The 22,893-nt window shown below is 43.7% G+C and overlaps 1 protein-coding gene and 2 long non-coding RNA genes across 3 annotated transcripts in view; 2 read left to right on the forward strand and 1 right to left on the reverse strand.

Annotated features, from left to right (window-relative positions):
- LOC125721465 (NACHT, LRR and PYD domains-containing protein 12-like) overlaps window positions 1–22,893 on the forward strand; it is a 338,153-nt gene that overhangs the window by 129,300 nt on the left and 185,960 nt on the right. The gene's annotated exons all lie outside the window — the stretch shown is intronic.
- LOC125721516 (uncharacterized) lies at window positions 12,117–14,439 on the forward strand. The gene is made up of 4 exons (XR_007385792.1): window positions 12,117–12,189; window positions 12,271–12,797; window positions 13,086–13,245; window positions 13,836–14,439. It is a non-coding gene; the product is annotated as an uncharacterized LOC125721516 (long non-coding RNA).
- Window positions 19,099–22,630, reverse strand: LOC125721522 (uncharacterized). Its single transcript, XR_007385799.1, has 5 exons — window positions 22,273–22,630; window positions 22,040–22,070; window positions 21,820–21,866; window positions 20,732–20,796; window positions 19,099–19,289 (listed from the first exon to the last, which is right to left on the reverse strand). It is a non-coding gene; the product is annotated as an uncharacterized LOC125721522 (long non-coding RNA).

The following is a 22,893-nucleotide window of genomic DNA, read 5'->3' on the forward strand; positions in this document are numbered from 1 at the left end:
GTCAAGGGCACTCATACCTCCACAGTTATACCAGTGTGGGTATCAGCTACTCATGAACCAGAGCATGAAGTCCTTGTGTACGCACTTCTCGACACCCAAAGTGATACAACGTTCATTCTGAAAGAAACTGCTGAGGCTCTCAATGTTAGGAGTGAGCCAGTCCAGCTGAAGTTGTGAACCCTAGCCTCAAGGAACCCTAGAGTGTTTTGTCAGAAACTAACAGATCTACAAGTTAGGGGTTTCTACTCAAACAAAACAATACCCCTACCGGTAACGTACTCACGAGAATTTATCCCAGCAAATCGAGATCATATTCCTATGCCGGGCACTGCAAAGGTATGGCCTCACCTTAAACACATTTCAGATGAGATTGCTCCTCTGCAAAGCTGTGATATCGGCCTGCTTATTGGCTATAACTGTCCTCAGGCTCTTGTTCCAAGACAAGTCGTGTCAGGAAGAGAACATCAACCCTTTGCAATAAAAACAGACTTAGGCTGGAGTGTGATTGGTTGTGGCGACCCTCATACTGAATGTGGAGATTTGATTGGAATTAGTCACCATATCATTGTGAAGCAGGTGATGCCATGTTTGCAGCCCTTGCCTAATCTTGCATGTGAAGTGCATTTTGTACACAGAATGGAGATTAAGGAAGTAGTCTCACCTTCAGAGATAATGAACATTCTTGTATCAGACTTTATTGAAAGAAACCCAGATGATGGGCAGATATCTCAAGAGGACCTCAGATTTCTGGCCAAAATGAAGGCTGGTATCAGATTAAAGACTGACGGACACTATGAAATGCCACTACCATTCAAGCAAGAAAGACCCAAATTGCCTGACAACAAGCCGTGTGCTATTCATCGTCTTGCGTGTCTGGAAAGGAAGTTGAAGCGAAATCAGCAGTACTATAAAGATTACACAACCTTTATGAATGAAATAATAGCAAGTGGAGATGCTGAGAAGGTCCCAGAGCAAGACTTATGCAAAGCCCCAGTATGGTACATCCCACACCACGGGGTGTATCATCCACAGAAGCCAGGCAAGATACGCGTTGTGTTTGATTGCGCTGCAAGATTTCAACAAACCTCTTTGAATGACCATCTCCTGACTGGCCCTGATTTGACAAACGCCTTAGTGGGAGTGCTGTGCCGTTTCCGTAATGGTCCTGTGGCAATTATGTGTGACATTGAACGTATGTTCCACCAATTCCATGTCAAGAAAGAGGACCAAGATTACTTGAGGTTCCTCTGGTGGGATGGTGGAAACTTGGAGACACAGCCTTCCATCTACCGGATGAAGGTTCACCTGTTTGGCGCAGCCTCCTCGCCAGGCTGTGCCAACTATGGACTCAAGCATCTTGCTGCAATAGGACGTGGTCTGTTCAGTGACGACACTATCCGGTTCATACAAAGGAACTTTTATGTGGATGATGGTTTAGTGAGCACAGAAACCAAAGACCAAGCAATCCAGTTAGTAAAGGAAGCAAGGGACCTCTGCAACATGGGTAAACTCCATCTTCATAAGTTTGTCTCAAATTGCAAGGAAGTACTAGACTCAATTCCCAAGGAAGAACATGCAGAAAGAACCAAAGATTTCTGGCACCTGGCATTTGGAGGGCCCCAAGTAGAAAGAGCACTTGGTGTTCAATGGTGCGTCGCCTCTGATCAGTTTCAGTTTAGAGTAGTTGTCAAAGACAATCCACTTACCAGAAGAGGTGTGTTGTCCACAGTCGCCTCAGTGTATGACCCACTTGGCTTTGCGGCACCGTTTATCTTGATAGGAAAGCAAATCCTGCAGCAGATGTGTCGAGACAAGCTTGATTGGGATGATGCTTTACCTGAAGACCTTAGGCCATTGTGGGAATTCTGGCTGATGGATTTACAACACCTAGCTAACATCATGACACCAAGATGCTATATTCCCAAAGGCTTTAATGTCCAGCATTATGAGCTCCACCATTTCTCGGATGCCAGCACATCAGGCTATGGAGTGTGCTCGTATCTCAGAACAGTGAGCACAACGGGAGAAGCTCATTGCTCCTTAATCATGGAAAGGTCAAGAGCTGCACCTATTAAGGTCACTACTATACCAAGACTGGAGCTGTCGGCAGCTGTTACAGCTGTTCGTATCAGTGACTTACTGAAAAGAGAACTAGAAATTGACTGCTTACATGAATACTTCTGGACAGATTCTAAGGTTGTCATCGGATACATCAATAACGATGCCAGAAGGTTCCATATCTTTGTAGCCAACCGAGTGCAGCGAATTAAACAAAGCACAGAATCTGTTCAGTGGCGATATGTGGCTTCTGAAGACAATCCTGCAGACCATGCGTCCAGGGGTCTCACAGCACAGCAGCTAAAGGCATCCAACTGGCTCAGAGGCCCAGCATTTCTGTGGCAAAGGGAGCTCCCATGTGAAGATGTCATGGTGGGAGAAGTTTCAAGTGCTGATCCTGAGCTCAAGAAGGCATACGTTCATGACACCAAAGTCAAGGAAGAAGCGTCAACTTTAGATCGTCTGCACAAGTTTTCAGACTGGTCAAGACTAATAAGGGCTATAGCTAGGCTTAAGCGCAGAGTAAAACAAGCCAAGGGCCTTCAGCAGAGTTCCAGTGAAGCCACAACTTTGGAGGAAAGGAGAGAAGCAGAGCTGAGCATTATAAAGATGGTCCAAAAGGGCAGCTTTTCTCAAGAAATCCAGCACCTGAAACATTGCAGTGATGAGTACATTAAAGAAAGGAACAATTTACATAAATTGAGTCCGTTCCTGGACAAGCAGGGTATCCTTAGAGTGGGAGGACGCTTAACTCATGCGGCCCTCCATCCACATGTGAAGCATCCTGCAATCCTTCCACGAGACAGTTACTTGTCATCACTGCTCATAAAGCATTATCATGAAAAGGTGTACCATCAAGGACGCGCAATGACAATGAACAATCTTCGTGCTAACGGAATATGGATTCTCGGTTGTAGCAAAGCAGTGTCATCATACATTCACAAGTGCACTATGTGCAGGAAGTTAAGAAGGTCCCCGGAACAACAAAGAATGGCAGATCTTCCTGTAGAACGCACAGAAGTGGCTCCTCCCTTTACTTATTGTGGGATGGATTGTTTTGGACCGTTCTATGTTAAGGAAGGAAGGAAGGAGCTAAAGCGCTATGGACTACTGCTTACCTGTATGGCTTCTAGAGCAGTGCACATTGAGATGCTTGAAGATCTTTCCACTGACTCCTTCATTAATGCATTACGCGCTGTCATTTCCATTCGTGGACCAATTCGTCAGTTAAGATGTGACCAAGGTACGAACTTTGTTGGTGCCAGAAGAGAGTTCGCTGAGGCATTAGGTGAAATGAAGAAAGAGGACTTCAGGGAAGAAGGATGTGAGTTTATCATGAACACACCGGCTTCAAGTCATATGGGTGGTGTTTGGGAGAGACAAATCCGCACCATCAGAAGTGTCTTAACATCTATTCTTGAACAGTCATCCGGACAACTTGACTGCTCCTCTCTCAGGACATTTCTGTATGAAGTCATGGCTGTTATTAACAGCAGACCTTTAACCACTGATTATCTCTGTGATGCGTCTTGCCCAGAGCCCCTGACTCCAAATCACATCTTGACCATGAAGTCAACAATAATAGCTTCTCCTCCTGGAAGGTTTGTCAGGGAAGATCTTTATCTTCGTAAAAGATGGCGTCGTGTCCAGTTTTTGGCCAACAATTTCTGGATGCGATGGAAAAGGGAATACCTCTTGAATCTTCAATGTCGGCAGAAGTGGACCAAAGGTCAAAGAAACGCACAGGTTAATGACATTGTTCTTCTACTGGATGACATGGCTCCACGCAGCAACTGGAAGTTGGCTAAGGTCACTGAAGCGCTACCAGGAAGGGATGGAAGAGTGAGAAAGCTGAAGCTGTTGATCAGCGATCCTACACTTGATCCAAAGGGTAGACGTACTTCCAAGCCTACTTACCTTGAACGCCCTGTTCAGAAGACTGTCACACTAGTGGAGGCAGAGTGAGGGACTGTATTTGCACTTGCTCTCTGTTGCTTTTAGTCTGGATCAGTAATTAATTGGAAATAAATAATGAAAGAAGAGTATGAAAGATGTAATTCAAATTCATAGCAAAGTTTATATATTTTTTCATTAAGATATTTAAAAATCACACAGGATTTTTGGTGGGAGTATAACTGTCATCAGGCTACCTTTTTTTTTGTTTTAATTCGTTTTTGGTATTTGCATGTACATGTGATGTACCTAGTTTGTATGGAGTATTGGAGCGGAACATTTGTTGGGAGTCACTTCCGGTAGGATGTAGTTTTGTGAGGGAACAGCGAAAAAGCAAGTTTTGAGTGTGACGGTGATGGTGGTGTTCTGAGCTGCTGTATGGCGTTGGTGTTTGAGAATTGTTCTGAAGAATTAGTTCCCTTGGTAATAAGCTGCCAGCGAGGTATGTGATCTAATGTTTATAATTTAGCTAATGTAACCTGCTAGTTGGCTATGTTAATTTAGCGATATCTGTTCAGTGAGATTATCATCACTTTGATTGTTGTTTTATTACCAGTTTTCACGGGATGAATCGAGCAAGGAAGAAATAAAGGATTTCCCTGTATTTAAAAATAAACTTCTTGTCTGCGCATTACCGGGGAGCTACATATGTAAATGTTGACAACAATTACATATGTACAATGACTGTACTATATACTGTCCCACAGTAAACATGTTTCGGTACATCACTGTGCCAGTGTACTATAGTATTGTAATGGAGAGTTAGTCTGACTGTTTGTAGGCCTATTCCATGTATGTATTTTTGTAAGTGCATGTTCTCTTTTTGTAGAATTGAACGACTGCCACATGGGGGTGGTTTGACATCTATGTTCTCCCCACACCAAGAGACCCTAATTGTCGACATGGTCCGTGAGAACAACACCATTTAACTGCGTGAATTTCAGCAGAGGATCATTCAGGACCATGTGCATTTTGAGGGTATCAACAGTGTCAGCATCTCTACTGTTGACCGTGTCCTCAAGCGCAACAGAGTGCCCTTTGAACGCAACTCTGATAAAGTCAAAGAGCAAAGATCCCAATATGTACTGGTTGGTATATATCCAGACACATAAATGTTGGTTACTGTATGTAGTGATTTACTGTAGTTGGCCTACATCACTCACAAAAATATATATCTATTTCTACAGAGTTTTTGAACTGGATGCAATGGAAAAACTCCATGAATACATCTACATGGATGAAGCTGGATTTAATCTCACCAAAAGGAGAAGGAGAGGCCGTAATGTGATTGGCGAATGGGCCATTGTTGGTGTCTCTGGGCAGCGTGGTGGCAATGTCACATTGTGTGCTGCCATCAGTAATCATGGTGTTGTCCACCATCAGGCGACCCTAGGACCCTACAACACTCACCAGCTCCTCATTTTCCTCAATCACATGCGAGATGCTCTGTTAGGGCAGCAGGATGAGCAGTCCATCTATGTTGTTGTTTGGGACAATGTGAGTTTTCACAGAGGCCTCCAGGTTAGAGAGTGGTTCAATATGAACCAAGGTTTTATCAATCTTTGCCTTCCACCGTACTCCCCTTTCCTGAACCCCATTGAAGAATTCTTCTTCTCATGGCGGTGGAAGGTATATGAACGCCAACCTTACACCAGGGTAAATCTCCTGCAAGCCATGGAACTGGCCTGTGGTGACATGGGTGTGGAGGCATGTCAGGCCTGGATACGGCATACCAGGGGTTTTTCCCCCGTTGCCTGGCCAGAGAAAATGTGGCCTGTGATGTAGATGAAGTCCTGTGGCCTGACCCAGTACGGAGAAATGATGCTGTGGCGGAGTAATGCACTTCTTTTCTTTGTACTTCAATTGTATATTTTTGTGCTTTATTGTTATGTACAAGTGCTACATGTAAATGCACAGGATTTCTGTTTTTTTGCAATTTCTTTTTTCTATGTACAAGTGTTACAAATGCCCAGGTATTTTGTTTTGCAACATGCATTTAACTTAAATAAACATTTATTTCTACCGTTTCATGTCCTGAGCAATGTGTTTTCCTTTTTTCTATGTAGTGTTTAGTGACTACTCAGTAGAGTATTGAATTTAGATTGACTTGAGGCATGATTTGACAGCATAGTTCAGTTCTGAGCGCAGATTGAACTCTTTTAGGGTGAAAGTTTGGTTTTGCAAGAAGAGTCAGAGGTTTTGTGAATGTAGCTTGAAAATTGGGTTTTGTGTTCACAGTTTAGAGAAAAGGAGAGCAGCTTTCCAGGAATGTCTTGGCAATCGAGAAACTGTAAAAGGCTGCACCATATCATGATATGCAAATAAACATCCAGCATCATTGTTTCACAGGGAAGTACATTATTTATTGATAATTATAACCCTAACCCTTACTTCTCAGCTTGACAAACATAAGGTGCGGCGCGTGAGCATGTGAACTAGTTGAAATGCAAGTGTCTCACAGTCAATGCATAAGACTTGAGAGCCCTGACTTTACTTATATAGCCCACAACATGTTTATGATTCATAAATAAATCTGGCCAGCAAATCGGTCTTTCATTTTCCACAGAATAAAAAAAACGATAATGTTATCCTGCTGATAATTGCAGGCGCGTTTCACCCCCGGCACTGGCTGGAGACACAGGCAAAAGGCATACAATCTTATTGAGGTACAAAAATTATTCCATCTACACTGCACTTCTGCATAACTTCCATCATAGTGCCAGTTTTTGTGGTCGGCAAGTTTATTACTGTAAGCGCCTCCATAGTAGTGCCTCTGAGGAACTGTACCGGACTTCCGATGGTGTCTCTCACATACATATCATACATATATATATATACACTCACTTCACCACAGCGTGGGTGAAGGCGTAGGAAAAGTTTGAGGAAACAATTTTATTCCGGTACATACAAGACACAGTGCGGTTAAACTGTGTTAGATGTAAATTAATACCTTTTTGATTATGGTGGGTCGTTAATTGTTAAGTTAATCTTAAAATGTTTGACTTTTGTCACTAGTTTGTTAGCCGGCAACTGATTGGTCTGTGTTAGCTATAGCTCTTACTAAAATAAGCGTGGGTCGGTTAATAAAAGGTAACTGAGAGTTATCCATCCATTTTCCAAACCGCTTATCCTACTGGGTTGCGGAGAGTCCGGAGCCTATCCCGGAAGCAATGGCCACGAGGCAGGGAACAACCCAGGATGGGGGGCCAGCCCATCGCAGGGCACACTCACACACCATTCACACACACATGCACACCTACGGGCAATTTAGCAAGTCCAATTAGCCTCAGCATGTTTTTGGACTGTGGGGGGAAACCGGAGTACCCGGAGGAAACCCCACGACGACATGGGGAGAACATGCAAACTCCACACACATGTAACCCAGGCGGAGACTCGAACCCAGAAGTGTGAGGCAACAGTGCTAACCACTGCACCACCATGCCGCCCCACTGAGAGTTATAATATCATGAAATATGTTTTGTATTTCAATTATTTGTGTTCTTCGGGTGAATTTAATAGATTATTCGAGAAAATGTGCAGAAACATTTGACATTCAATAGCACACTCTGTCTCCGTTTTAGGTTCGACCACATATCCAAGGGTAAGTGTTTTTTTTTTATTGTATAATTCTATCTATCTGGAAAAATTAGAAATACCACCGTGTAAAACTGTTGTCTGATAATTATACAATACAAATTAGGGGAAAAACGTTTAAACGTTAATGAATAAGTCAGAATCTCAGTGCACGGTGGAGTTAATTGCAATAAGTTTATTTGCTTATATACCTTACTGTTGTGGTAAGCTATATGCATTGATTATTATGATAGAAATCTGTGGTGGTGTGAAATTGATTTGAGCACTTAACTTTGTTCACCCGTGCAGAAATTTGCGCACTTGTATTTCAATCTTGTACAACCCTGCACTGAAGTTTGTGCTTAGAAAAAAATTTGCACACTTCTGTTTTCAAAGTCACAGATGTAATTCCACATTTGTGTGTTTTTTCAGACGCCATGTTACGGCTACCAATTGGGATCATATTTGCCTAAACTGAATATAGGTGCGTTGGGAATGCTGGGATTTCTGCTACCTTTGTCATCACCTAAAGTTTTGTTAGCCCATAGCTCCCAGACGCCGAACAGCAAGTACCTGGGATCCATGCGCCTCAAACCATAACAGTGTAGGGAGCCGCCCACTGGCCCAATGGCGGAATCCAATGGCGCAGCCGAAGGCTGTGAATGCGTGTTGGTCCTTCCAAGCGCTCCTGGGAATTACTTACCCTTTTTAATATACAAGATATTCTTTTAGACACATATCTGACTCCATTTTATTAAAGACCTTATTTCAGTATATTGTAGTCATGACGTTTATGTTGTTTGGATTACTTCAAGACTCTCCTTTAGATTACCAACTCTAGTTTACCCCTGACGAAGGAGTCCGCCAGATTCGCCTCGGCTGATAGGACGATCCGCGGGCTTGTTCCACAGGGTTTGTCTCAGAGGCACGGAAATCGCCACCATTTAAGACAAAGTCAGCCTCTGATTTTTCGGGTCCCTCGACCTATATAATTTCCCAAAGGCTCAGTGTCTGCCAATTACTGAGCATGTGGGTGCCTCGGAGATTAAGCTGATGTTCACCCAAACCACACGTACGTCCACCTCAGAGGCTCAGCCGGGGGCAGCCCATATCATAACGTGTGTCAACCTCAGCGGCTGTGAAGGCGCACCTTTTATTGCGGTAGTTTGTACGAGGTTTACTTTTGGCTCGTCTCAGGGACTCCGCCGATTCCGCCCATTGTCTTACCATGTGAGCGTCTCAGGGACTATGCCCAGTGCCTACGAACATAGTGTGTACGCCTCTCAGAGGGTAGACCGGTACCTTTCATCAGCATGTGTTGACCTCAGAGGTTAAGTCGGCCCGTAACTGAGCGTGTGCGAACTCCAGAGGTGTAGTTTTGGTGTCCACCTAACTTAACTTGGGCAGTCGAGTTTGGGACCCGGATAAAGGGGATTTAACCCAGAGGCTGCAAGATAGTATTTACCACCATAGTCCTAATAAGGATAGAGGTCAAATCTGGAAAGTTTATAAAGAAGTTAGCAAATCAGACAGTCATAAAGTAATCGAAACAACATTTATTAAACATACTACAATATACAATTATTGACATGTGGCCACATACTTGTAAATACATTTGGACAAATACAATATTAAACAATCACATTCCTCAGCTGAGAGTGCACAAAGTTCTGCGGAAAGTATCTGACTACTGATGGACTTTTGCGCAGTTCTCTGTGGGAGCTCTGACTACAGAGTGACTCCCTGACTTCTTCTGAGGCCCTTCCTTAAGTATCCAACCCAGGTGATGGCATGTCTCTGAAGACTGACCAATTTCGGTCGATGGTTAATTTTAGGGCCATTGCTGACCTTGGCTCTCAAGTCCCCAGCCAATCAGATCACTTTAGGGGGTGGTCGTAATTCCCTTGTTCTGCCATGTTCTGTCAGTTTGGTGGGTTTAGCCGAAGTTTCTATATTTCTCTTAGGGAAAGTTATACTGCCTTAAATCTGAGAGTGTAATACTCCTCGTCTCATGCCTATTCAAACGAGACCAAACATGTGTGTATTTGTCCCTAACATCTATGTGTGGTGAGTTATAGTACTGTATACTGTTTATAGTGGAAAAGGTGTCTGTGTATGAAGACTGACAGCTGTTGTTGCTGTGAATTGGCTATGGAACTCCGGTCACTCCGGGGGTGAAAGGTCTTGCTTTTCCTGTATTGCTCCAGTTATTTCTATCCAGTCTCTCAGGAGCCGGCAGGCTTTTGCCTTCCTTAAAAGGGATGGTTTGACGAGTAGAGTCCAGTCTTGCCTGGGCCAGCGGAGCTCTGAAATAGACTGATGCAGGCTGATCAGAGTTGGGGCCTGCAGGACCTATAAGTTTTATGTCCTTACAACAGCCAGTAAAAAATCATTTGGTTTTTGTTTTGAGTATTATTGGCTAGATTCACCTGTGAATCAGACCGATGCTCCACTCACATACACCTTCAGAAATCATACACGGCCAAATGTAGTGTATTGAACGCTGTATTTATACTGAACATTATAAATTAGCGTTTCGAGGCAGAATCGTGAGAGAATTGTGATCTCAGTTCTGAGTGAAAAAGCCATTCATGTTTTTTCTGTAACTGTACCATAGTTGTATATTTCATGCTTTCTATTCTTCATATCTCTTTGCTCATTTAGTTGAATGTGAAATTAACAAAGTTTTTTACAGAGTAAAAATGACTTCAGTCATTGAGATATATACATATCACACACACACACACACACACACACACACACACTTTAAAGGCACGTGCAGCTAAATTATACTGGTTAGAGGCAACATATTCCTACAGTACATATGCACTGTAAAGCTGTTCTTCTTAAATCTTTTTAGAGACAATGGGAACCTCCATTAACAAGCTCTGGAGTCAGGCAGAGGGCTCGCATTTCTTTAGAAAAATGACTGCATGACATTGCAGAAGACTGTCTGATAGAATCAGAGCAAACAACAGCTGACAGAGTTGGCTCTCAGTTCACCACCAATGACACTGATAGCTGCAGTGACTCAAGTCTCACTCAGATAGATGACCATTTAGATGCACTTTGCACAGATGATACTGGAGGAGAGGCAGAGAGACTAGATGCTTCAGAGTCTGATTCTGAGTCAGAGTCTCAGTTTGTTGACAAGCCAGTCAGCCTTGTTGCAAGCTTAGCCAATTGGTCTGTACAGTGTGGAGTTTCTTTAGTAGCACTCACAGCCCTCCTTAGTTTGTTGAGAGTGTACCACCCAGAACTGCCCAAGGATGCTGGAACCATCCTTCAAACAGACACTGACTATAAAATCCAACAACAATGTGGTGGTTTGTATCATTATAGAGGTATCTTGACAGCACTGCATGACACACTAACCCAGCTAATTAAGAATGTTGCAGATGGCTTTACTTTTAGATTACAGATAAATATTGATGGCTTAAAGGGTCAGATCAGGCCACAAAATGGAACCGCTGGTGTATTTTGTGTAAAGTGATACATTTAAGCATTTCTTATGTGTGAGTTTGCGTTTATTGACATTTTGTGAATTCTGATCAGGTGATTATCGAAAGGCAAGAGAGAAACTGAGGGCCTCACTGACCTGTAACACGTCTGAGTTACAAACAGACGAGGAGGAAGAAGTGATTAGGAAAAGAAACATGAAGCCGAGGTTTGATGTGTGAGACACAGGCAACATTTGAAAATAAGAACATTTAGGCAGATATATTTAACCAGAGAGGACATACTAGGTGTTGCAAAACTGATATGTTGTGCTGCTACGGTAATTTTCCCTAATTATCAAATAAGTAAAAGGTAGTTTGTAGTGTGGTTATTACTTCTGCACAACTTCAAATGACACAGGGATTCATTGATAAGATCTAAAGAGCAGACTAATTGAATATTTAGTGCCTGGTTGAATTTAAGCAATTTTTACTCATTTTAATGTAGTTTATTGATGTAGTTTAAACAAACTGAACACAGTCTGATACAAGGAGTCTCTGTCGGTTTTGACTGTTTTTAGTCGTGCCAAAAAATTAACTGCTTGATTTTGATTTGTTTTGTTTGTTAGGCACGTTTTTGGTGATACAGACTCAGACAATGAAGTAGAAGTGGGTAAAAAGAGGAGATGCAGCAGTATCTCCTCTGCACCAGCACCACCTATTCCTCCACCTACTCCTGACATACCCTCTGATTCAGCTCGCCAGACCTCTGCTGGACCTCTGCTAAACCTGAGGCATACTGAATATCCCTGTTTTACCAGTATGTTCCTCTGTTGTCTTTGAATCATTCTGTAAGCACCGGTTATGCTAATATCCACCTATTAAAGATTAATATAACTATTCAGTCAGCTTAGTTCTGGAGGACTGACAGTTACTGTAATTTCATGTGCTTAGCAGAACTCAGTCAGATGAGTCACTGAAACTTAATTTACTGCTATGATATTGAATTATTTTATATATGAATAGCTGTGTTTATTTCTAATATTCACGTAAAAATAGTCATTGTCATTTTTCCCAGCTGCACCACCTGCCCCCATTATGACACTTGGCATGCCTTCCAGTCCTCTTCACTTCTCCATTAGACATTCTGAACACGGCTGTTACACAGGTACTATACTTTTATGATTACTTTATAAGGCTTTGCTCATGAAAGCGATCACTTACATGCATTCTGCTTTCCTTTCTCCAGCTCCAGTGCATGCAGCTACCACCCCCATCTCTCACATGCCCTCAAGCTCTATGAGCCAGGTCTCTGCTACACCTCTTTCTGAAGAACATCAAGACCATTCATTTAAACCCCGGTTTAGACTGGGGAGGACAGGCACTGGACCTATTCCTTGCTCTAGTAAAATTCTTTTCATTTGAAAACTGAGTCTGTGACTAAACGATGTTTAAAATAATAAATATTGAGAACTTGGTAGATATTGTCCTTGTGACCACATTATAAAAAATATGTAAATCAACTATTTTAATTAAATACTTTCCCAACTCTTTGTAGCCGCTCAACTGCACATCCTAACACTGTTGGAACATATCAAGGAACAGCAGATGCAGCTTGCTGCTACCGTTAATAATCCTGCTGCACGTATGGCGACAGACACGGCTGTGGCTGAAATGCCTCCCAATATCAGTTTGCCACTGGCCACCATGTCTGAAGTTGAGGAGTTGGAGGAGTGGCTTAAAGATTCAAGAAACTCGCAGGCTAAGCAAAACATGGTATTGTAACTTTTTACGTTTTAATTTTAAATTAAACTATCATTGCTGGGCCAATATACTGCTTATTGTATCAGATCTCTGAAAAGTGACTTCTTTCATCGATTAACTTTAACATAGTTAATGAAAACAGCAAAACCGAATAATAAATTAGGTTTAATGTTCAGATAAACCCTGAATTGTTTGTATGACATGATGTGATGTACGATCAGGATCTCCTACAGTTGGTTTTCACAGTCAGTATGTATACTTATCTTTGCCTTTTTATATGAAATATTTTTGTCTTTTCAGATTTCTGCTCTGGGTGCTACAGGAGGACAAAATGCTAAACGAGTCACATGGAACATACTTTCAAGGCTTTTCTCAGATGCAGTAGCCAAAAAAATAAACTGGAAAGGAGTTAATGGGAAGAAGTGCTTTAAAGAAACGCACACAAGAAGTTTGCTGATCAGTAAGTACGGTGCATACAGAGAAGCTGGGTATTAGACACCTTTCTTGCAGGACTGTTATAATAGATGTGAATTTTATGGTACATTGGGGCAAAGATGCTACTTTTTTAAAACAGTTTTTTTAACTATGTGAGTTTGTATTTCTTTTAAGAACTCAAATAACTGGGCAATTGGCTATAAATGTTTCTTGGGCAGCTCTGTTTTGTTTCAGCATTAGGTCATGCATGTCTTTGAGTTGGATGATGGTTGAGAGTTTCTATTTCTATACAGAGTTTCTATACAGGTAAAATATAATGAACCAACTCATTGCCAAAAGAAATAGCCCTGGAGAGCAAAACATCCCGAGTCCATAAACCTCTAACTCTGTCCTTGCAAACAGAAAGGCACAGCATGTAGTAATTCATCATGTGTAGTAATTCCTCAAGTTGCACGTCATGTGACCAATTTTGATCAATTAAAATGTATATTTTAATCACTGACATAGCTGTTTTTTCCTTACCTGATCTACATCACACCAGAGCTTTCAATCAAGGCCTTATTAGCTTGGGGTTTTGGGGATGCTTCTCAAGTGCTGCATGTTTTCTCTCAACAGGAGCTGTAAGGAAGAACCAGTCTTCCTCCGGTGTAGCAGATAGTGAGGTCGATTCTTACACCATCCGTTGGTTTAACCTGGCGTCTGACCGTGGAGGTGGCCGGAAAGAACGTGCAAGAGCCAAAGAGGCATCAACTGAGGTGAAACTTCTATGGAAGGAGCATTATGGCAGTGTGTGTGTTTTTAGCTTTGATGATTTTTGCACTTGGTTCAATTTTAAAAATGTAACTTGGGTTGTCTTGGTTATTCTGAGACTTAGACTTGACTCGTGTTCACAACATAGTACGGTAAGTATGTGGAATCATATTCTGAGCAATAGGTGCTGACATCCAAAAGGAAAAGGAGATTTAGCATTTAATGTCATACCCTGCTACAATAACAGTGCTCCCTGAATGCAGCTGCAGCACATTTGTATGGCAAGATATAATATTACAGGATAACCATACAAAATGCATTTCCTAAACGGCTGTGTCATGCCCAGCTCGTCCGCTCCTCGTGTGTGCCACGCCCCCCCTGATTACCCACGTGTTCTTTCCCGATTGTACCCAGCTGTGTCTGATTATTTTCAATCAGTCCTGTGTATTTCAGTCCGTGTCTTACCTGAGTCCGTGAGATGTTCCCTGCACCCTGTTCCCTAAATAAATCCCCGTTCACCCAGCTTTTGCCTGCTCGCCTGCTTCCCACTCGCTCGCCTGCCAGCACGTTCACCCGCTTCCCGAGCGAAAGTGACAGAATGACAGACCACAAAAAGAAGAGCAAGCGGACAAAGACGATCCTGGAGGAGACGGAGATCCGTCTGGGAGCCTGTTCGCTAGCCAGGCTGTGGCTCCCGTCCGAGGACGAGGAACCCCTCCTATTCGCGGACTCGGAGCCGAGAACCCCAGACCTGCTACCGCCCCTGGAGCGGTGCAATTACCGGCCCGAAAGACTGGATAATTGGGGAGGGATCTGGACGGGGAGAGACGCCATCCCGTGTGTGCCCCGCATCCCAACAAGGGTCACGCTTACCTCACCTGCGCCGGACGTTCCTGCCCAGCTTCCAGCTTCAGCCACCCCGGAGGCATTCCCCTCGCCTCTCTCAGGGAGGACGGCTGCCCTGGCCAACCAGTTTTTCACCCTCCAGGGACTATTCTGGAGGGCGTTGGAGGGTCCGACAGCCCCAGGAAACCAGAAGGTGGAGGGACTTGTTGCGCGATTAATGAGGAACTTTAACGCGTTTACGCCCGCCTCTGGTCAGGGGGATCTCGAGAGGTTGGCAGAGGACCTCAGGCAGCTGATCCTGCTCCAGAGAGCTTCGGTCCCCGAGCTGGAGCAGCCGCCACTGCCTGCTGATCCTGCTCCAGCACAGCCGCCGCTGCCACATGCGCAGCCCGCGCAGACACCTGTGCTCCCTCCGCCTGCGCGACTGCCTGCGCAAGTGCTCCCTCCACCTGCTGCAGCTCCCGAGCAGGCGCTCCCTCCACCTGCTGCAGCTCCTGCGCCCTCGCCGAGCCGCTCCCCCTGCCTGCAGATTCCACGCCCGAGGCGCCCCTTACGCCTCCGATGACTGTGGCCCCTAGGGCCCTTGTTCCTGGCCCCACTCCCATTCCTGACCCTACTCCTGTCCTGTCTGCCCCAGTCCTCGAGGAGGTCCCAGGGGACTCCATCGTCTCTCCTCCCTCTTCGGAGGTGGAGGAACTTGAATGGGACCCCTCGGGGATCCTTCTTGTCACCCCTTCACCTTCATCCCAACGAGCCCGACCCCGGCCAAGGGTCCTTGTGTCTGTGTCCCGTAAGGGGAGAGGGCACAGACGCAGGGCAGGGGTCCCTCACGCCCTGCCCCCTGGCTCGTCCTCCCTCGCCTCCGCTGGGGCTCGGTCGGCGCCTGCAGGTCCTGGCCCTCCGGGTTGGCGGTTGCCTGCGGGCCCCCCTCCGAAGCCTCGTTCCCCGGCCTCGCTCCCTCCTCCGGCATCTCGTGGGGCTCCTGCAGGCTCCCCAACGGCGGCTCCTCGGTTGCCTGCGGGGCCCCTACCTCCAGCTCGTCGGAGGACGTCGCCGCCTGCGGAGGCTCCGCCCCCTCTCCTTGCCTTCGCCTAGGTCCCCTCCAGCTCCCTCGTCCACCTTCCCCGGTGCCCCCTCCAGCTCCCTCCTCGGCCCCTTCATCGGTCCCTCGCCCTGTCTCCTCGGCCCCTCCGGCTCCGGCCTCCCGGCCGCCTGCAGCCCCTCCGGTCGCTTCCCATCGCCCGCTGGGGCTCCCTCATGCTCCCCTTTCTTCTCCCGCCTTCTTTCCCCCTGCTCCCCTGCCTCTTTCCCTCCTTCCTTGGTCCCTTTCTCGGTCCCTCATCCCTTCGTTCGTCCTGTTCCCGTCCCTGGTCCCTTTGCTCCTCCTTTCTCTGTCCCTCGCTTTGTTCCTCCTGTGTCTGCTCCTCGTTCCCCAGTGTTCCCTCCATTCACTCCTGGCCCGTTTGTTACGCCTGTTCCCTCTGTGTCCCCATATCTGTCTGTCTGCCTTCCCTTTCCTTTGTCACGTCCTGTCTTGGCTTATGCCCCTGTGCCAGTTCTGTCTGTCCGTCCTGTTCCCTGTGTCTTGTTTTTCAGGTCCCGGTTCCCTCATCTCGTCCGTCGCCTCCCCTGAGGCGTGCCCAGAGTGCACGCCTTTGGGGGGGGTTCTGTCACGCCCAGCTCGTACGATCCTCGTGTGTGCCACGCCCCCCTGATTACCCACGTGTTCTTTCCCCGGATTAATAGAGATTCGCCGTAAGATATCTTGCTGTGAGTGTTTGAGTCTGAAAGCCCGAGTCTCGCGCCAGATGCGTCAGAGTTGGCAACCTTCTTATGGCCGAATCGGACCCACGACCGGTCAGTCGGAGCCGAACGCGGCCGAAAGTCACCGACGAGCTGCAGAGGATCGCATCGTCTGTTATGGTACGAATAGGCGTCCGTGACAACAGCTTGGTTACTTTTGAATCACATGTACTTATCTTCTCAAACTTCTTACGATCATCTGAGAGACAGTTTGCATTTCGAAAACTCACAGCATTTAAAAAAATGGACAAGCAAGAAATTAAAGTTGTTAAGATTAAAATTAAAATTAAAATCAAAGTTAAAATAACACCTAAGGAAGGGGGAACTTTTTCCCCAAAAAATGAGGCACTGGAGAAGAACATCGGCGAGAGGGTGGAGATGGTGAAGATCATTAAGAAGGTTGACACGGACAAGCCCGGATCGACACGGAGGGTGTCTTACATATCGAAGGTAAAGCACTGGCTTAAGAGACCTTATTAGAACACTTTCATTCGAGCTTAAAATGTGTTATATCAATCATCTTTCCTTGTTTTAACAATCGGCTGTCCCAGACTGGAACCGAAGAAAGTTTCCGTGGCCAGAGGAGTCGTCCATGGAACGCGAGGGACAGGCCACCCCCCCTGGAGGAAGCAGGAGCGACCAGGAAGAGGCCCCAGCTGAAGTTCCTCCATCGGACAGACAGCAACGGCTCCTGCGCCCTGCGAGCAGAGAGAGGCCAGGGGCAGCGTCAGCGATCGGCGGAGCAGCAACTCCAGACAAGAATACATGGACTTATGGGTTATGGCCAGGGACGGAGGAAGGACAGAGACATTGTTCCTGACGGACTTGTGGGTTATGGCCGGGGTAGGAAGGATATTAGAGATACGGTGTTAATGTAGATATAAGATAGGATGAGATAAGATAGGATAAGTTATAATAGGATAAGACAAGCTAAGTTAAAACATAATAAGATAGGTTAGGTTAACATATGATAATATAAGCTGTTAAAATATAATAATTAAGATAAGCTAAGTTCAAATATAAGATAGCCTAAGTTAAAATATCATAAGATAGGCTAAGTTAAGATAAGAGCTTTATAATAAAACATAAACTTAATATTCAAACTGTGTCTTTGTCATCTCTTCAGTGTTGTGTCTGTCTTGGTTTGATAATTTTGCATCGTTAATTTATATCTGACACTCTCCTAAATATCAATAAGCAGAGACGGAGGAATGGGAGGAAGGTACGGTTAAGTAAAGAAAAACAATAAAGTATCAAAATCACAATATTACCTTATTTTGACGCAGAAAGAGACATTTCAGTGTTACTACCACCTATGAGTTAATGGCTGCAAATGTTGGTGTTACAAGTGCCGGTAAATAACGCGGCGTAAGTTTAACTTTGGTGTATTTCTGGGAAACGCGCCGCCTTCTGCCTGCTGTCATTCGGCGAACATATAGGAGATCTGGTATCTGGTAAGTTGTCATTTAACGTAATGCTAACGTGCATTACCAGTTAGTAAGTGTTTTACTGTATCACGCACCTTACATTACGAAATCAAGCCCCTTAATTTTTACTCCTTAAAATTACCTTAATTTTGACCTTAATTATTGCTATATGTGAAATTAAGGGAAATTAAGGGAAAAGGTGCAATGATTAAGGCCAATTAAGGGGTAAAACTACTGAATTTCCCTCCTTAATTTTTCAAAAAAATCCTTATTTCACCCCTTAATTTTTTTTTTATGAATTAAGGGGCAATTTAAGATTGTTTGATGGTCTGTAATGACATAACATTGCCTTTTCATTCTTTTTAATTAAGGGGCAGTTTAATATTATTATAAGGGTCCGTAAACCTTTAAAATTCTTTATTTCACCAATTAATTTTTATTAATTCAGGGATTATTTAGGGGGCAGCATGGTGGTGCAGTGGTTAGCACTGTTGCCTCACACCTCTGGGACCCGGGTTCGAGTTTCCGCGTGGGTTACATGTGTGTGGAGTTTGCATGTTCTCCCCATGTCGTCATGGGGTTCCCTCTGGGTACTTCAGATTCCCCCCACAGTCCAAAAACATGCTGAGGCTAGTTGGAGTTGCTAAATTGCCCATAGGAGTGCATGTGTGAGTGAATGGTGTGTGTGTGCCCTGCGATGGGCTGGCCCCCCATCCTGGGTTGTTCCCTGACTCGTGCCCATTGCTTCCAGGATAGGCTCTGGACCCCCCGCGACCCAGTAGTAGGATAAGCGGTTTTGAAAATGGATGGATAGATTATTTAAGACTGTTTTAAGTTCTTAAGCACTTAAAATATCCTTATATCACCACTTAATTTTAATTGTGTGCTCAAATGTTTATGTAAAAATAAAGCATAATAAATCACAAACCAATATGACAAACGTATTGTTTTATTATCATGCATGAATGAATTACAATGAGAAAAGCTTCCTTCCTTTTACCGCCTGCTTGTCCCCTTGGGCTTGGAAAGCCTTCGCTGGGCTATAAGCTCCGTCTTCATAGCCTCTTCCTCCTTTACGTTTGTTGCTTCCTTCTTCCACTGCTTTTCCCTCCTCATCTGTCTTCTCTCCTCTCTCTCTCTTTTCCTCTCCCTTCTTCTTTCCTATTTCCTCTTCTGCTCTTTGCTCCTGCTGCTTACTTGACCCATCTATGTATTTTTTCCTCCATTTCACTCTTTCTCCTGCCTATAATGGTAAAGAAGAAAAAATATTAGGAGGATGGAGCTTCTTCAAACATGCAGTTACTACAACTTGTACATCAAAATGTATTGACATTCGGATCAGTCAGTAAGATGTATGAGATAAAAAAAGAACCAGCCAGTGAAAAAGTTTATATAGCCTTATTCTTGTTATTACAGGGTTTTTGAGGGTGTCTGCAAATCCATATTATGTTCTATATATAAGGTATTTACCAAAGATGGAATTGTGGCCATGTTAAAATGTGCTGATGTTTCTTTACATTAACCTGTGTCAGTAAATGCTGGGCGAGGACTTGGACTCACAGTGGTATACAGGTATAAACAAGGTGTGTGTTAGTAAAACTACTGAATTTCCCCCCTTAATTTTTCAAAATTGCCTCTTAAATTAACACTCAAAAAATCCTTATTTCACCCCTTAATTTTTTTTATGAATTAAGGGGCAATTTAAGATTGTTTGACGCTCTGTAATTACATAACATTGCCCTTTAATTCTGATTAATTAAGGGGCAGTTTAAGAGTATTGTAAGGTTCCTTTACTATTTAAAATTACTTACATTTGCCTGCAATTCTAATAAAGGGAGTTTAATATTATTATAAGGGTCCGTAAACCCTTAAAATTCTTTATTTCACCCATTAATTTTTATTAATTAAGGGATTATTTAGGGGGTGGCATGGTGGTGCAGTGGTTAGCACTGTTGCCTCACCTCTGGGACCCAGGTTCTAGTCTCCGCCTGGGTAACACGTGTGTGTGGAGTTTGCATGTTCTCCCCATGTCATCGTGGGGTTGCCTCCGGGTACTCCGGTTTCCCCCCACAGTCCAAAAACATGCTGAGGCAAATTGGAGTTGCTAAATTGCCTGTAGGTGTGCATGTGTGAATGCATGGTGTGTGAGTGTGCCCTGCGATGGGCTGGCCCCCTATCCTGGGTTGTTCCCTGCCTCGTGCCCATTGCTTCCGGGATAGGCTTCAGACCCCTCGCGACCCAGTAGGATATGCGGTTTGGAAAATGGATGGATAATAATAATAATAATAACAAATAATGATGATGATAATAATATTAATAATTAATAATAATGATAATAATAATTGCACTATGTCCAATGACTGCCAGTTACTGTAAACAGTAAAGTACACTTAACTGGACACGTTTGTATTGTTTTGGTTTATACTTATTAATCCATTAATTCTAACTTTTGTACTTTAAATGGACAGAGTACAGTTATTATTATTAGGAAAAGTATTGTGAGGGAACACAAAACTATTGAGCATGCGCACCCCCGTAGTTATCCAGGGCTTCCGGTTGGAGCGTTGTGGATGTTTATTGTTGAAATGACAATAAAACCTACTTGACTTGACTTGACTAATGTCCCACGGAAACCCAGTCTTAGAGCTGTCCAGAAAAAAAAATATTAAATAGGAAATTACTTACTTTGTAAAGGCGCTTAATAGGAGGTGTGATGTCCTGGAGGCAAATCTTAAGTGCTTCTGTTATTTCTACAAGAAACCACAAACATTTCAGGTATGTAGCAATTTGAAACATTGTTCAAAATTAAGTTCAATTCACTCCACACAAGCAATAGCTTCCATTATTTCCCTTCTACATTTAATGTTTCGGAATTAGGTTAAATGACTGATATTTTAAACTATATTTGTCAAACACTGCGCCCACTGACAGGTGAATAATATTGATTACCTGATTATAGTGGCACCTGGTAGTGGGTGGGACCTATTAGGCAGCAAATAAACAATGTGTAGGATATACTGGGATGCAGAAAAATGGGCAAGCCTAAAGATTTGAATGACAAGGGCCAAGTTGTGATGGCTAGATGACTCATATCATCTCCAAAACGGAAGGAAAATATGTTAATGGGTGACGGAGGCTCATTACATGTCAGATAGTACAGCAAACCTTCAGAGGTCTAGTGGAATCCCCGCCCTGATGAGTCAAGGCTATTTTGGCGGCAAAGGTGAGCCTTGGCCCCACCATGAACCTGTTGACCACTGCAGGACCATCTCACAAGAGCTGGGGGTTTGGAGACGCTATGATCCAGCTCCCTAGCCATCACCAAATGGCCCATGTCAAAGTCACTCCCATCCTTACACTTGCACATTGTTTCTGCTTCCAACACATCAGCTTCAAGGACAAAGCGCTCACCTGCTGCCTAATATAACCCCCCCACAGCCAGATGCCCCTGTAACCAAATAATCAATGTTATTCACTTCAAATGTTATGGCTGATCAGTGTATAACCTCTGTATCTCAGTTACGTTTCAGACTGTTTTGCTATTAATTATTAATTATTATTAATTAATTTTGCAGATTAATATACTGTGTTTATAATACATTTCAAAATTTCCCAAAATTCAGCACATTGTCAGTTTCACTGGCCAACACACTGATCATCGTAACATCATCAAGTTCTTTAGCCAAATTAGGTGTGCTGAGCAATGGGAAACCTCACACTGCAGTACAGTGAATCATGCAGCAGCACTGGGAAAATGTAAAAACACATTTTACCTCCAAGGGCCACTGTTCTCCCACCTTTTTTCAGTAGTCTTACACGTCTGTAAACACATAAAATATGTTTGCACATATACTGTACTGATCCTGAGAGGATTCAGAGGGCAAAATTATCAATTGGGCTGGTGATTGCACAATATTTTAGAAGTTAAATTATGAAATGTATGACTATATATATTACACAATGATATGGTATAAATACAGAAAAGCTACATACCGTTGGAGTGAAGCTGAAGTCCTTCTCTCTTCTAGACAATGGAATCAGTAGAAATGAAGTTTTGCCACGACATGAGAAGCCAGAAAAGTGAAGCAGAACATGAACAGGAACATTATTCAGCCTTGGCTGACTAGGTCTGTATTCCGGACATTACATTCATGATTTAATTTGACTGCAGGGGGCTTGAATAATTTAAACTTGCTTGCAGGTTCCCTATGTACAGTATGTATTACCTTTCCTGACCTTCGGAGGTCCTCCCTCCTGTTTCGGAGCATTTTTAAGGCTTTTTCCCGAATTTCCTGCTCTTTGCCGACGAGGCTGCAGGGCAACTCTGCTGTGACCTTGAAATTACATTAAATATTCTGTTAAAACACTTTATTTGACGTTTTACCTTGTGAATTGAAATTTTAAGCACTCATTGTGCTTCATGTGGTAAAAAAATAAAATAGAGAAATTAAACTATTTGATTAGAAATATTGATTTTAGACAATTTTATGAGGTACAGATTTTGCTTATGACAGGGTTAGATGAAAAGAATTGAGGTATGAACATTATGTAGTGAAGGCTTTGCAAATAAATCTGCCGATTAGCTGGCTGTCATGACTTTCACAGTCACAAATAATCCATGTTGTTGCACATTTAAAAACGATGTCTATGAATAGATATGAAGGTGATCAAAGGCTACAAAAAACACTGACAAATTCTGACAATCCCCAGTCATAGCAACCACTTTTGAAAGGCCAATGCATCAAAATGTATTAGAAAAAATATTGTAGGTCAATGAAACGTGTCCCACCCCAGTGGTTAAATGACACAGAATTTGATGCACTCCCCAAAGGTGTGGCCCCAAGTAA

Source organism: Brienomyrus brachyistius, unplaced genomic scaffold (assembly GCF_023856365.1).
Source record: "Brienomyrus brachyistius isolate T26 unplaced genomic scaffold, BBRACH_0.4 scaffold33, whole genome shotgun sequence".
NCBI lineage: Eukaryota > Metazoa > Chordata > Actinopteri > Osteoglossiformes > Mormyridae > Brienomyrus > Brienomyrus brachyistius.